Source organism: Sciurus carolinensis, chromosome 1 (assembly GCF_902686445.1).
Source record: "Sciurus carolinensis chromosome 1, mSciCar1.2, whole genome shotgun sequence".
NCBI classification, from domain to species: domain Eukaryota; kingdom Metazoa; phylum Chordata; class Mammalia; order Rodentia; family Sciuridae; genus Sciurus; species Sciurus carolinensis.
The window spans coordinates 98,326,787-98,340,364 of NC_062213.1; the positions used below are offsets into that span (position 1 = coordinate 98,326,787).

The window sequence follows — 13,578 nt, forward strand, 5'->3', positions numbered from 1 at the left end:
AGAGAAGCTTTGTTCTAGGAATTATAGGTAACCTACCTCTTACACAGTATGGCCGGTGACATTAGCTAGCACTCACTCTACTCTGTAACGGGAAAGCAACGGACTACAAGAGACTGAACTATATCTGCCTCTATTCTCAATAGACTCACGTTCAACTTTCGCTTACACACACACACAAAACCGGGAAATTTTTATTAATCCTTTTTTTAAAAAAATTAATATAAAATTATAGTGGAAAAAAAAAAAAAAAAGAAACCTGAACTTTAGTAACAGCTGGAACAATCCGCAGCGGGGGGAGAAGAGTTTTAATTTAGTTGATTTTCTGTGGTTGTTGGTTGTTCGCAGTCTCACGGTGATGGAAGCTGAACATCTATTCGAAGAGATTGAGAAGCTGCTGAAGGTTTGATTCTCCTGGCAGCAACCCGACCCAAACCAAGGGTCTGGGGAATCTTCGCACTATCCCAAGATCTGAGTGGGATGTACTTTTGAAGGATGTGCAATGTTCAATCATAAGTGTGACAAAAACTGACAAGCAGGAAGCTTATGTACTGGGTGAGAGTAGCATGTTTGTCTCCAAGAGGCGTTTCATTTTGAAGACATGTGGTACCACCCTCTTGCTGAAAGCACTGGTTTCCTGTTGAAGCTTGCTAGGGATTACAGTGGGTTTGACTCAATTCAAAGCTTCTTTTATTCTCGTAAGAATTTCATGAAGCCTTCTCATCAAGGATACCCACACCAGAGGAATTTCCAGGAAGAGATAGAATTTCTTAATGCAATTTTCCCAAATGGAGCAGCATATTGTATGGGACATATGAATTGTGACTGTTGGTACTTGTATACTCTGGATTTCCCAAAGAGTCAGGTAATAAGTCAGCCAGATCAAACCCTGGAAATTTTGATGAGTGAGCTTGACCCAGCAGTTATGAACCAGTTCTACATGAAAGATGGTGTTACTGCAAAGGATGTCACTCGTGAGAGTGGAATTTGTGACCTGATACCAGGTTCTGTCATTGACGCCACACTGTTCAATCCTTGCGAGTAGTCAATGAATGGAATGAAATTGGATGGAACTTACTGGACTATTCACATTACTCCAGAACCAGAATTTTCTTATGTTAGCTTTGAAACAAACTTAAGTCAGGCCTCTTATGATGACCTGATAAGGAAAGTTGTGAAAGTCTTCAAGCCAGGAAAATTTGTGACCACCTTGTTTGTTAATCAGAGTTCTAAATGTCGCACAGTGCTTTCTTCACCCCAGAAGATTGAAGGTTTTAAACGTCTTGATTGCCAGAGTGCTATGTTCGATGATTACAATTTTGTTTTTACCAGTTTTGCCAAGGGGCAGCAACAACAGCAGAGTTGATTAAGGAAAATGAAAAAACGCAAAAAGAGAACACACATAGAAGGTGGTGACTGTTTTATAGATATTGATACTGAGGGCCATGCTTTCCATAACGACTACCTTGTCGTTGCAGAAAGCCCTAGATGTAATGATAGTGTAATCATTTTGAAGTATATGCATTATTATATCAAGGAGTTAGATATCTTGCATGAATGCTGTCTTCTGTGTTTAGGTATTCTATGCTACTCTTGCTGTGAAATTGAAGTGTGTGTAGAAAAAAACCTTTTACTATATGAAATTTTAAAAAACTTGTGAACACAATTCAATTTGGTTTATACACAGTGTAATATTTCTGCAGGTATCGTCCAAAATTCCCCACAGGCAAGGCTTTCGTCCTCATTAGGTGTTGGCCTCAGCCTAACCATCTGGGACTATTCTATGAAATTGCTGCCAAAATTATATCCAGTTACCTCCACTTTCTAGAACATATTCTCTACTGTTGTTATTGAAACCAGTTTCTACTTCATATAGATTTTTTTTGCAATAACAATTAAATTTTTCTTTCACACACACACACAAAAAGAACTATAGGTAACCATTGCAACTTACATAGGAGTAAAATTTTCATATCTCTAAAGGAAAAATCAGACTAGGTTGAGCCGTGGGACACAGAGTCCTGGCTTCTGGGAACTACTGGGAAGTATGTGGTTCTGTGTGGGAGTGGTTCCCTGCCTCCTTCTGGAATTTCCCCACAAGAGAATGACTTCCCTAACTCCACCTTATCCTGTCCATCACAGAAGAAGCTCCTCCCATCCTTGCCTCCTTTGCCTGTATGTTACAAATAAAGGACAGTTGGGCGAGTTGTTATTGTAAGAGGGTAGAGCTGGTATGGCCAGACCCGCATGCCCCCTCTCATATAAAAAGAGTATTGGCTCTTGTGTGTTGATTGAGTAGATAAGTTTTTTGGGTAATAGATAGAAAAACCACCAACATCCTCCTCTGGCAGTTAACCCTTTTCGTCTCCATGCAGGACGCGGCAGAGAGGACCCCCACAACTGGCGATACTGTTCAGTAGTTAATCACCCCTGGGTTTAATCCCTGGTGTAAGGAGCAAGGCTGTAGCCATTTCTCACCCGATTCTGCCCCCTCCCCAAACACCATTTTTTAATTTACATTGTTAACTCTTGTTAGTCATTGGTCCAATTAGCCCGCAGGCTTTCACTGTTTAAGGATAATTTCCCTGCTATTTCCTCTCTTTTCTTTCTTTCACGCTTACTCTGTTTCATCCTTTTTTTTTTTTTTTTTCTTTTTGCGGTGCTGGGGATTGAACTCAGGGCCTTGTGCTTGCAAGGCAAGCACTCTACCAACTGAGCTATATCCCCAGCCCTCTGTTTCATCCTTAAGGGCAGACACTCTGCTTGTCTACTAATAAAATTTCTTGGGTGAGTTCTGGCATCCGGAGTGGTTTCTGGGTGTTTTCATTGGTGCCATGACTCAGATGGGCTCTTATACTGCCATTTAGGCAGGTGGAATTCCATCTGATTCCCCAGACCCCCGGATGCTGGTCTCACTTTCCATCTGCCTGTATGCCTGGTTCCACATGCATCACTGGCCTTCAGATTGGTTAGTTTTCCCCCAGGTTGACTTGAACACTCCTCTGCTGACCTGAGACGTGGTTGTTGATTGTCCGGCACCTTTGAGGCGGTTGAGGAGTGGGGGTTCCCTCAGTCATTGACCTTTACAGTTATGGCTGGCCCCCTTAGTTGACCTTATCTGACAGTTGGGTCCTCAATCTTTATGGTGGAGATTCTCTCTCAGGGTTGGGGCCCCTCTCTCTCAAAAATCCTGATATCAGGTCCTCAATTCTTTCAGCTTTTGCCCAGCACACATTGACGGGGATGATGACTCCCATCACTGCACTGCCTTCTTGTCTCCAACCAATTAGTCTGTAACCTCGGTATGCCTTGGACACTGACTTGGCTGTTTCCTCAATTTCACCTTGGGATCTAGGTCTTCCATTCTGGCAGACTCACCCTTGGGACATTTACTAGAAAATCTTAAATCCCTTCACCTGTTCCCTGACCTAGAGCCATCAAAACTTTTTTGCTTGTATAATGCTATTTGGCCACAGTATCCTTTGTATAATCAATCTAGGTGGCCGGTTGATGGCACTTTGGATACTAATGTTTTGAGGGACTTATACAACTGTGAACAAGCGGGATAGTGGAAAGAAATTCTTTACATTCAAGCTTTCTCTTTCTTGTGCACTAAACTTGAATTTTGCTTTTCCTGCAAACCCGAACACCTCCTTTTGGTTTCTTCTCTCCCTCCTAATCCCTCCTCTTCCTCCGACTTCGACCTGGCTAAGGAACCACCCCCATATTGGTCTCCTGTGGCAGAGGCCTTTCCAGCCCCTGCTCTTCCATCTTCTTTGCCCTGCTGTTTCTGCTTCCACCACCCCATCCCCCGGCCTAGTCCTCCCGTCACGCAGTCCGACGCACATGTTTTATCTTTCCCAGATAGAGAAGCAAACTTCATCACAGATCATGTCCAACACCTTGACCCCTGAGGAGCACAGGAGAGTCTGGAAATAGGTGCACAATTATGCAGATGAGGTTCACCAATTGACCCCGATCCATCCACTGGGGCTGAAGCAGTACCAGATAGGGAGCCCCAATGGGACTATAACACAGGGATCGGGCACCTGCAGCAGGTCGAGTTCCAAACTTGCATCCTTGCAGGTCTCTGTAAGGCCACCATTAAACCTATTAACTATGATAAACTTCAGGAAGTAATACAGGATAAGACTGAAAACTCATTTGCCTTTCTAAGTTGCCTCACAGAGGCCCCCATGCTCAAATATCCTAACCAGGACCCTGAAACTCTGGAGGGACGATAGTTACTCATGACTTATTTTTTTTCTCAAAGTTACCTGTACATAAAGGCTAAATTGAGGCAGTTGGATTGGGGGCCCCTCACCCCACATTCAGAAGTTCTAGTGGGGGCATTCAAAACCCAAAATTTAAATACCTAATGCTAGCCAAAGCCTCTCAGCCAGTTAGACCTGCCCAGCCAACCACTACGAGGGACACCCTAGCTCCCAGAAGACCTCCAGGTCCAATGCTCAAGTGTGGAAAAAAGGGCCACTGGGCATGAGTCTGCCCCAACAGTCCCTAGGTCCTTGTCCAAAATGCCATCAACCAGGACATTGGGCAGTGGATTGCCCTGGTGCTTGGAGAAGTGCCAAGTCACCTTCACCCCCTTCCCCAGTGACTCACTGGGATTGGCAATGGATAACTGAAGGGGCCTGGGACTTTTACACCCCACAACCATCACTGTTCAGGAGCCCCAGGTGACCCTTAAGGCTGGCAGTTCCCTTTCCTTATAGACACTGGAGCCACCTTTTTGGTGCTGGGGGAGTTTTGGGGGCCTATTTCCCCTGCCAAATCCTCTATTGTTAGGACAGAGGGAAAACCATACCATCCCCTACAAGCCCCTCCAATAAGTTGCGGTATCAGACAAATCCACTCCACTCATTCCTTTTTGATAATTCCTCTGTGCCCCATTTCCCTCCTGGGAAGGAACATCCTAACCAAATTGGGTGCCTCTATTTCTTTCTCACCCACCATGCTCCTTCACCAAGCCTTCTCTGCTATTCCTCTTCTCATGACCTTGCAGGAACATACAACTCAACCTGAGTCATCCTATCTCCTTCCTCCTTCCCTTGTTGACACCAAGGTTTGGGACACCCACACACCCTCTTTAGCTACGTGCTCGCCTATACTCATTCACTTGAAGGATCCAACATCCTACTCAGCTCAGGCCCAATATCCCCTTCCCCAAAGGAGCCTCTTAGAGGGCTTCAACCAGTCATCCAGGATTTAAGGCAGAAAGGCTTCCTGCACCCCACCAACTCACCTTATAACACTCCTATCCTGGCTGTTAAAAAGCCTAATGGATCTTATCGTTTGGTGCAAGATCTCCGCATCATCAACTCAGCAGTTATCCCCATCTTCCCCATTGTTCCCAATCCCTGCACCTTGCTTTCTTCCATCCCCTCCTCCACCACATAATTTTCTGTGTTGGATTTGAAGGATGCCTTTTTCATCCTCTCTCTTCATCCTGACTAGCAGGCTCTCTTTACTTTCACCTGGACTGACCCTTCAAAGTTTCTTCTCAGATGACCTGAACAGTTCTCCACAGGGATTTTGGGACAGCCCTCACCTCTTTGGCCAAACACTGTCTCATGATCTTTCGTCTCTTTCTTTTCCTCCTATCTCTTACAGTATGTTGCTAATCTTCTTCTATGTGGTCCCTCCCTCGAGGACTCTCAAGGAGACACTATTAAGCTTCAAAATTTTCTGGCTGACAGAGGGTATAGGGTTTCTCCAGCAAAGGTACAACTTTCCCAACCTCGGGTTATTTAGGAGTCAGCCTTTTACCTGGATATAAGGCCATCATTGTAGAGAGAAAAGCATTGTGGCAGGACATGCCCACTCCATCTACCAAGGAAGAAATCCTTTCCTTTTTAGGGCTAGCAGAATATTTACGATCCTGGATCCAAATATTTCCATCCTGGCAGCCCCTTTGTATGAGGCTTCAAAGGACATTCCCACTGAAACTCTTCTCAACCCAGTAGAAGCCCCTTTCCAGACCCTAAGGAAAGTCCCTCTTCAAGCTCCAGCCCTACACCTCCCTGACATCACCAGATCATTCTACCTGTTTGTCTCTGAGAAAAGTGGGTTCGCTTTGGGGGTCTTAGGACACATGTTTGGTCCCACCTTTGGCCCAGTGGCATACCTATCAAAAAGGTTAGACCCCACTGTAAAAGGCTGAGCATTGTGTCTTAGGGTATTGGCTGCAGCATTTGTCTTAACCCAGGAATCAAAAAAAAAAAACCTTTCCTTTGGGGCTCCCACTGAAGTGCTCTCACCTCGTCATCTGTCTGAGCTTCTTACTTATAAGGGTCTGCAAACTCTACTGCCTGTCGGGTGTTAGTTTGCAAACTTCTCTTATTGAGGATTCTTCCATTTCCTTGAAGACATGCTCTCCTTTAAATCCAGTCACCCTCTTACCCCTGCCTTCCAATATAACTAGTTGCCTTGAAATTCTGGAAGAGTTACTCCCCTGCCCCTCCAATGTTCAGGAGGGGGACTTACACAACTCTACTTGCATGTGGTTCACTGATGGGAGCTCTTTTCTCCATGAAGGGATCCAACGGGCTGGATATGCCATTGTCTCCCTGGAAAAGGTTGTAGAATCAGGACCACTACCTAATAACACCACTAACCAACAGGCGGAACTAATTGCCCTCACTAGTGCATTCACCCTTGCAAAGGGAGAATCCCTCACAATCTACATTGACTCTAAATATGCTTTTCATATTAATCTTTCCCATGCAGCTATTTGGAAAGAGAGGGGCCTTCTTACCATACAAGGGAACTCCATCACCAACTCTAGCTACATCCTAAACCTCCTTGAGGCTCTTTGCCTCCCAGCAACACCATAGGCCTTGTACATTGCCAAGCTCATCAGACAGATCCATCATTTCTTCAGACAACAAGGTAGATGAGGAGGCTAGAAGAGCGGTTCTATCATTGACACCAACCCCTATTATGACTCTTCGTGATCCCTTACCTCCACTGCCTCTCAACAGGGAGATACTTTCCTACCTCCATTGTCTGTTTCACCCCCACCTTTCTTCGCTCTCACAATTTAAGACTCATTTGCAACTATCCTCCTCTGACATTTCATTTCTTAAAGAACTCTCCTCCACATGTGAAGTTTGTCTATGAACTAATTCTACAGTTGTCAGACCCCCACTTTTCCAACTCACCAGACTTGTGGCACCATTGCAGGGGTAGACGGGCAACTTGATTTCACTCATATGCCCACAGTAAGAAAATATAAATACCTTTTGGTTATGGTAGATACCTTCTCAGGATGGGTTGAACCATCCCCGCCTCCAACAAAAGGGCACTAATCATCTCTACCTTCATCCTTCATGAAATCATTCCTCACTTTGGAGTACCTACTTCTCCAGTCAGATAATGGGCCTGAATTCATTTCCCAACAATTTGCCAAGACTCTTGGAGTTCCCTGGCATTTTCATATTTCCTTTCACCCAAGGTCATCCAGTAAAGTAGGACTAACAAACCAAACTCTTAAAAATGTTTTAACGAAATTTTCTTTAGAACTTCACCTTGGGGCTGGGGTTGTGGCTCAGTGGTAGAGCGCTTGCCTAGCAGGTGAGGCACTGGGTTCGATTCTCAGCACCACATAAAAATAAATAAAGGTTAAAAAAAAAAAAAAGAATGCTCTAAAAAAACAGGACTTCCCCTTGACTGGGTTAAACTCCTGCCTCTTGCTCTTCTGCATCATCACTTGCTCCCAAACCTGCAAAAATTTCCCCTTTTGAGATGAGGTACGGTCATCGCATCCTTCCCCCTGGGATAATGCCTCTTCCTTCTCCTTCTCCATATATTCATTCCTCTCCTAAACCACATATGGGCATTCCTATGGCGTTACACCAATTCCTCCCTGCCTAGACCCTTGTCTGGTCCCCTGGCTCAACCTCTTCAAATAGGAGAGCAAGTTCTTATTTCTCCTCCTCAGGAGGCTACAGCCCCTCTGTCTCCTAAAAGGCAGGGACCCCATACGATGATTCTGGCTACACCAGTGGCTGTCAAGGTGCCAGGTTTCTAGGATGGCTACACATTTCTCGGGTTAAGCTCTATTCTCAATCCACAAATTCCACTCCAGCTTCTAACCCTCAGGTTTCTTCCAATCAATATTTGGCCACTCCAGTGGGACCTCTCTGCCTCAGGCTGAAGGCCATTAAACCCTCCACCCTTTTTTCCATTCTGGAGGCCAACAACCAGAACTCCGAGGCGCCAGACAACTACACTCAGTCATGAGGACTGGACTGCCAGCTACATTCTTGTCTCTTTTGCTATTTTTCTAATTATTGAATTTCTTCTTCTTAACAGATCTGTCCAGCTTGTATTAAAGGACTATCAGGACCTTATAAAGGATGAATCGGAGCCTGACTACAAGGACACTCCTGAGGTGAACTTCCAGTCTCCAACCCCCACTCACTGCAATGATAATTCCTTCCCCTGAATCAGCTCTATGACCATGTTCAGCAGGAAGCAGTGATTGAAAATGGATCTTTGGGGCCGAGGATTTAGCACAGTTGGTAGAGTGCTTGCCTAGCATGCACAAGGCCCTGGGTTCAATCCCTGGCACCACCAAAAAAAAAAAAAAAGAAAAAGAAAAAGAAAAGAAAATAGATATTTGCCCATAGGCCCCAAAGGGATTTTCTTATAAAAACAAAAATGGGGGAATGTAAGGACCAAGGCTGCAGCCATCTCTCTCCTGATTCTGCCCCCTCCCCACACACCATTTTTTAATTTAGATTGTTAATGTTCTTTTTTTTTTCTTGCTTGTAAAAAAATTTTTTTTATTGTAAACAAATGGGATACATGTTGTTTCTCTGTTTTGTTAACGTTCTTGTTAGTCACTGATCCAATTAGCCCACGGACTTTCACTATTTAAGGGTAATTTCCCTGCTATTTGCTCCCTTTTCTTTCTTTCACTCTCTCTTTTGTCCTTAAGGGCAGACACTCTGCTTGTCTGCTAATAAAATTTCTTGTGTGAGTTCCTGTGTCCAGAGTGGTTTCTGGGTGCTTTCACCTGTTAAAAATTAAAAAAAAAAAAAAAAAAAAAAAAAAAAGGTATAGGCAAAAATGAGTGACAAATTCAAACATAAAAACTAAATACTTTTGGGAAAGGTGCTGAGGATCGAACCCAGAGCCTTGTACATGCTAAGAACCCACTCTACCACTGAGCTGTACCCCAATCCCCCAAATGCTTTTTAAAAAACACATGAAAATTATGTAAAGAAAATAACAAAAACCTGTCAGAGATGGTGGTGCATGCCTGGATGCCTGTAATCCCAATGACTTGGGAGGCTGAGGCAGAGGATTGCCAGTTCAAAACCAACCTCAACAACTTAGGCCCTAGGCAACTTAGCAAGACCCCATCTCAAAATAATAAATAATACTGGGGATGTGGCTCAGTGCTTAAACCTCCCTAGATTTAATCCCTAATCCCAAAAAAAAAAAAAAAAAAGTAAAACAGAAACCAAACCAGCTACATAATGTAAATACAACTATGTGACCATAAAAGTTGAAAATAGAGGAAAAAAGTATTTGCTAATGGTAATAAAGTTTTAGAAAGCAACAGCTATTTTACAATAAGGCTATGAATGTAGTACAGTGGTAGAGCACTTGCCTAGTATGTTGAAGGCCATGAGTTCAATCCCTAGCACATCATAAAGTAAAATAATTTAGGGAAGCTAGGCTTCATGGTGCTTGTCCATAATTCCAGCAGGGAGGCTGAAGTGGGAGGACCACTTAAGTCTGAAGTTTGAGAACAGCCTAGGCAACATAGGGAGAACCTTCTCAAAAACAAAACAACAAATGAACATATTATCTAGGAAATGTAGGCTAAGAATGGAAGGGGTCCTATGATTGAACCCTGGGATATTTTGATATTTAGATAAGAGTTGGAACAAATCCTGATAAGAACAACCAAGAGAAAGTAGTATCTTAGACCTGAAGAAGAAGTAAACACACCTGCTATTGACCTCAAGAAAGATGAGGACTGATAAATTTAGTAACACGGGAGGGCATTAATGACCTTAACAAGAGACACTAGTTGGTGGGAGAAAAATCTTTTGAGTTCAAGAGAGAATTGGGGGCTGGGGTTGTAGCTCAGTGGTACAGCACTTGCCTAGCATGTGTGAGGCACTGAGTTCAATCCTCAGCACCACATACAAAAAATAAAGGTATTGTGTCCATCTACAAACTAAAAAAAATTCTAAAAACCTATTTGTAAGCTATGCACAGTGGTGCACACCTGCAATTTCAGCAACTCAGTAAACTATTACAGAAGGATTGCAATTTCAGAGTTAGCCTAAACAACTTAGACCGTGTGTCAAAACAAAAGAGGACCGAAGATGGAACTCAGTGGTAAAGTACCCCAGGGTTCAATGCCCAGTACTAAAGAAAAAACAAAAAGAAACAGAAAACTACTTGCAAAAATTCATTTGTAGCTGGGCGCAGTGTCAAACATCTGTAATTCCCGCAACTTGGGAGGCTGAGGCAGGAGGATTGCAAACTAGCCTCAGCAATTACAGAGGCCCTAAGCAACTTAGTAAGACCCTGTCTTTAAAATAAGGGCTGGGTGGACTGTGGCTCAGTGGTAGAGTGCTTGCCTAACACATGTGAAGCACTGGTTTGATTCTCAGCACCACATAAAACTAAATAAACAAAATGAGTATTGTGTCTATCTACAACTAAAAATATTAAAGAAAAAAAAAAGGGGGGGTTGGGAATGTGGCCCAGTGGTTGAGTACCTCTGGATTCAATCCCCAGTGCCCCGCCCACAGATAAAATCATTTGTAAAAGTATTAATACTTTAATATTATAGTTTTTTTATATATGTGTGTGTGTGTGTATATATATATATATATATATTTTTTTTTTTTTTTTTTTTTTTTTTTTTTTTTTGCAGGGGGTACTGGGGATTGAACCCAGGGCCTTGTGCTTGACAGGAAAGCACTTTATGAACTGAGTTATATCCCCAGCCCAGTATAATATTTTCAAAAAGTCCTTATCAGGGCTGGGTTCATCTCCGTGGTAGACCACTTGCCTAGCATGCACAAAGCCCTGGGCTATAACCCCAGCATGCAAAAAGAAAAAAAGAATTACTATAGGTTTTAGGGGAAGGGGGTACAATTGGTGGTAAAGCACCTGTCTAGCATGTGTTGGAATATTTATGGATGAAAGGATATGATGTCTGGAACCTATTTTAACTTAATTAACTTAGAAAAGCAGAAAGTGGAGGTGGGGCAGAAAGTATAGATGAAACAGGCTCCCCCCATCTGCCCAGTACCAGAGATTAAATCCAGGACTTCCAGAAGCTAGGCAAGCACTCTACCAATGAGCTACATCCCCAGCCCCAGACTTATATTATTTATATTGGTAATTATTGAAATTGGGTTATATGTACATGGTGATTCAAACTACTCATTTTTGGTTTGGACATTTCCATAAAAAGGGGGAAAAAAGTGGAAAGAGGGAAGATAAATTGGAATCAGTAAGCAGATCCTTATTAGTGGACTTTTCAATTTCTTTTGTAGTACTGGAAATTGAACCCAAGGGTGCTGTACCACTGAACTACACCCCAGTCCTTTAATTTTTTTTGTATTACTTAAATTTTGCAGTACTAAGAGATTGAACCCAGAGGCACACTACCACTGAACTACAATGCTAACCCTTTTTGAATTTTGAGTTAGGGTCTTGCTAAATTGCCCAAGCGGGCCTCCAACTTGCTAATCCTTCTGCCTCAGCCTTCAGAGTAGCTGGGATTACAGATGTACACCACCATTCTTGGCTAAATAGCAATTTTAGAAGATTTAAAAATACCCAGATTTTCATTTCCCAAATAAATGAAGTCTAAATAGTTTAATCTGGTATCTTATTTCCACTGGCAAATCTTTAATGAAAGCATGAGACTCCAGAAATACCTTTTGGAATAGCTTAAACTGACATGCTTAAAATACTAGAGCATATGAGGATTTTCAACCTTATTTTACTGTGATTTTGATGTCCCTTTTATTTTCAGAAGTTTCACACTAATAGAATTTGTTTGTATCTGAATACAAATTAGTGTGCAGCTATAGAATGAACACTATAGTTGCCACTCACCACTAGAGGGATCCTCTGACCAGAAAAGGGTTATCTATTCCACTACCTTGAACAGTGGTATACTGAAGAGGTAATGACAAGGTTGGGGCAGCAAAAAAACCATGTATGCCTAAAACACATTTAGATACAATTCTTGTTAGGGAAAACTGCTTTTTTGGAAAAAAAAAAAAAAATCTTTTGGATATTGATAGACCTTTGTTCACTTATTTATATGTGGTACTGAGAATCAAACCCAGTGCCTCACACATGCTCTACCACTGAGTCACAACCCGAACCCCCACTTTCTCTTTATCTAGCCTAAATGAGGGCTGAACCTGTGATTAAAGTCAAAGTTAAACCAGGAATCCCTAATTCCTCTTTCAATCCAATAATTCCATCAAGTGGTTTTCCTACTATTTTGCAGTACTGAGGATTGAACCTAGGGCCTCACACATGCTAGGCAAGTGATTTGTCTACCACTGAGTTACATCCTCTGCCCTTTTCATATTTTTTGAGACAGGGTCTCCCTCAATGCCCCAACAGTCCTTGAACTTGTGATTTTTCTGCTTCAGTCTCCCAAATTGCTGGGATTACATGTGTGCACCACTGCACCCAGACCCCATCAAGTTTTTGTTACCATTTCAATGCTGGTAACTTTTCTTTCCAATTGCTGTCACCATCAACCCAGACACACATCACCTCACATCTGACTTACTAGTCAAACCAGTCTTTGTTTTTTCAAAAATTTATTTAGGCTGGGGAAATAGCTCAGTCGGTAGAGTGCTTGCCTTGTAAGCACAAGGACCTGGGTTCGATTCAGAGCACCCAAAAATAAAAGAAAAAAAGATGATGTAAAAATTTATTAAAAAAAAATTTTTTTTGGTTGTTGACAGACCTTAATTTTACCTTTTTTTCTTTTTCTTTTTTTTCTAAATTTTGGTTATATGTGGACTCGATGCCTTTATTTATTTTATGGTGCTGAGGATTGAACCTAGTGCCTCACACGTGCTAGGCAAGTGCTCCACCACTAAGTCACAACCCTAGCCCCCTAATTTTATTTTTTATACCTTTATTTTTTTATTTACTTTGCATGGTAGTAGCCTCTAATCCAAGTGGCTCCGGAGGCTGAGGCTGGATCGCAAGTTTTCAAAGCAAGTCTTAGCAACTTAGCAAGACAATCTCAAAATAAAAAATAAAGAGGGTTGGGGATGTGGCTTACTGGTTAAGACTCCCTGTTTAAAAAAAAAAAAAAAAAAATTGTTAACAGATCATCTTTGAGTAATTTTTTGGTTTTGGATGTTTTGCAGTGCTGGGGATTGAACCCAGTGCCTTGAGCATACTAGGTGAGTGCTCTACCACTGAGTACTCACTGCCCTGAATTATTTTGATCATATCCAAACCTATTCCATGGCTCCCCACTGTCTATAGCTTAAAATGAAAATTGCTTGGCCTAAAAGTCAGGGTTGTCCATGTTTCCTTTAT

General features: G+C 42.5%; 1 pseudogene; it reads left to right on the top strand.

The window, feature by feature from the left end:
• Positions 1-355: 355 nt before the first annotated feature.
• Positions 356-1,363, top strand: LOC124982181 (S-adenosylmethionine decarboxylase proenzyme-like; annotated as a pseudogene).
• Positions 1,364-13,578: the final 12,215 nt, after the last annotated feature.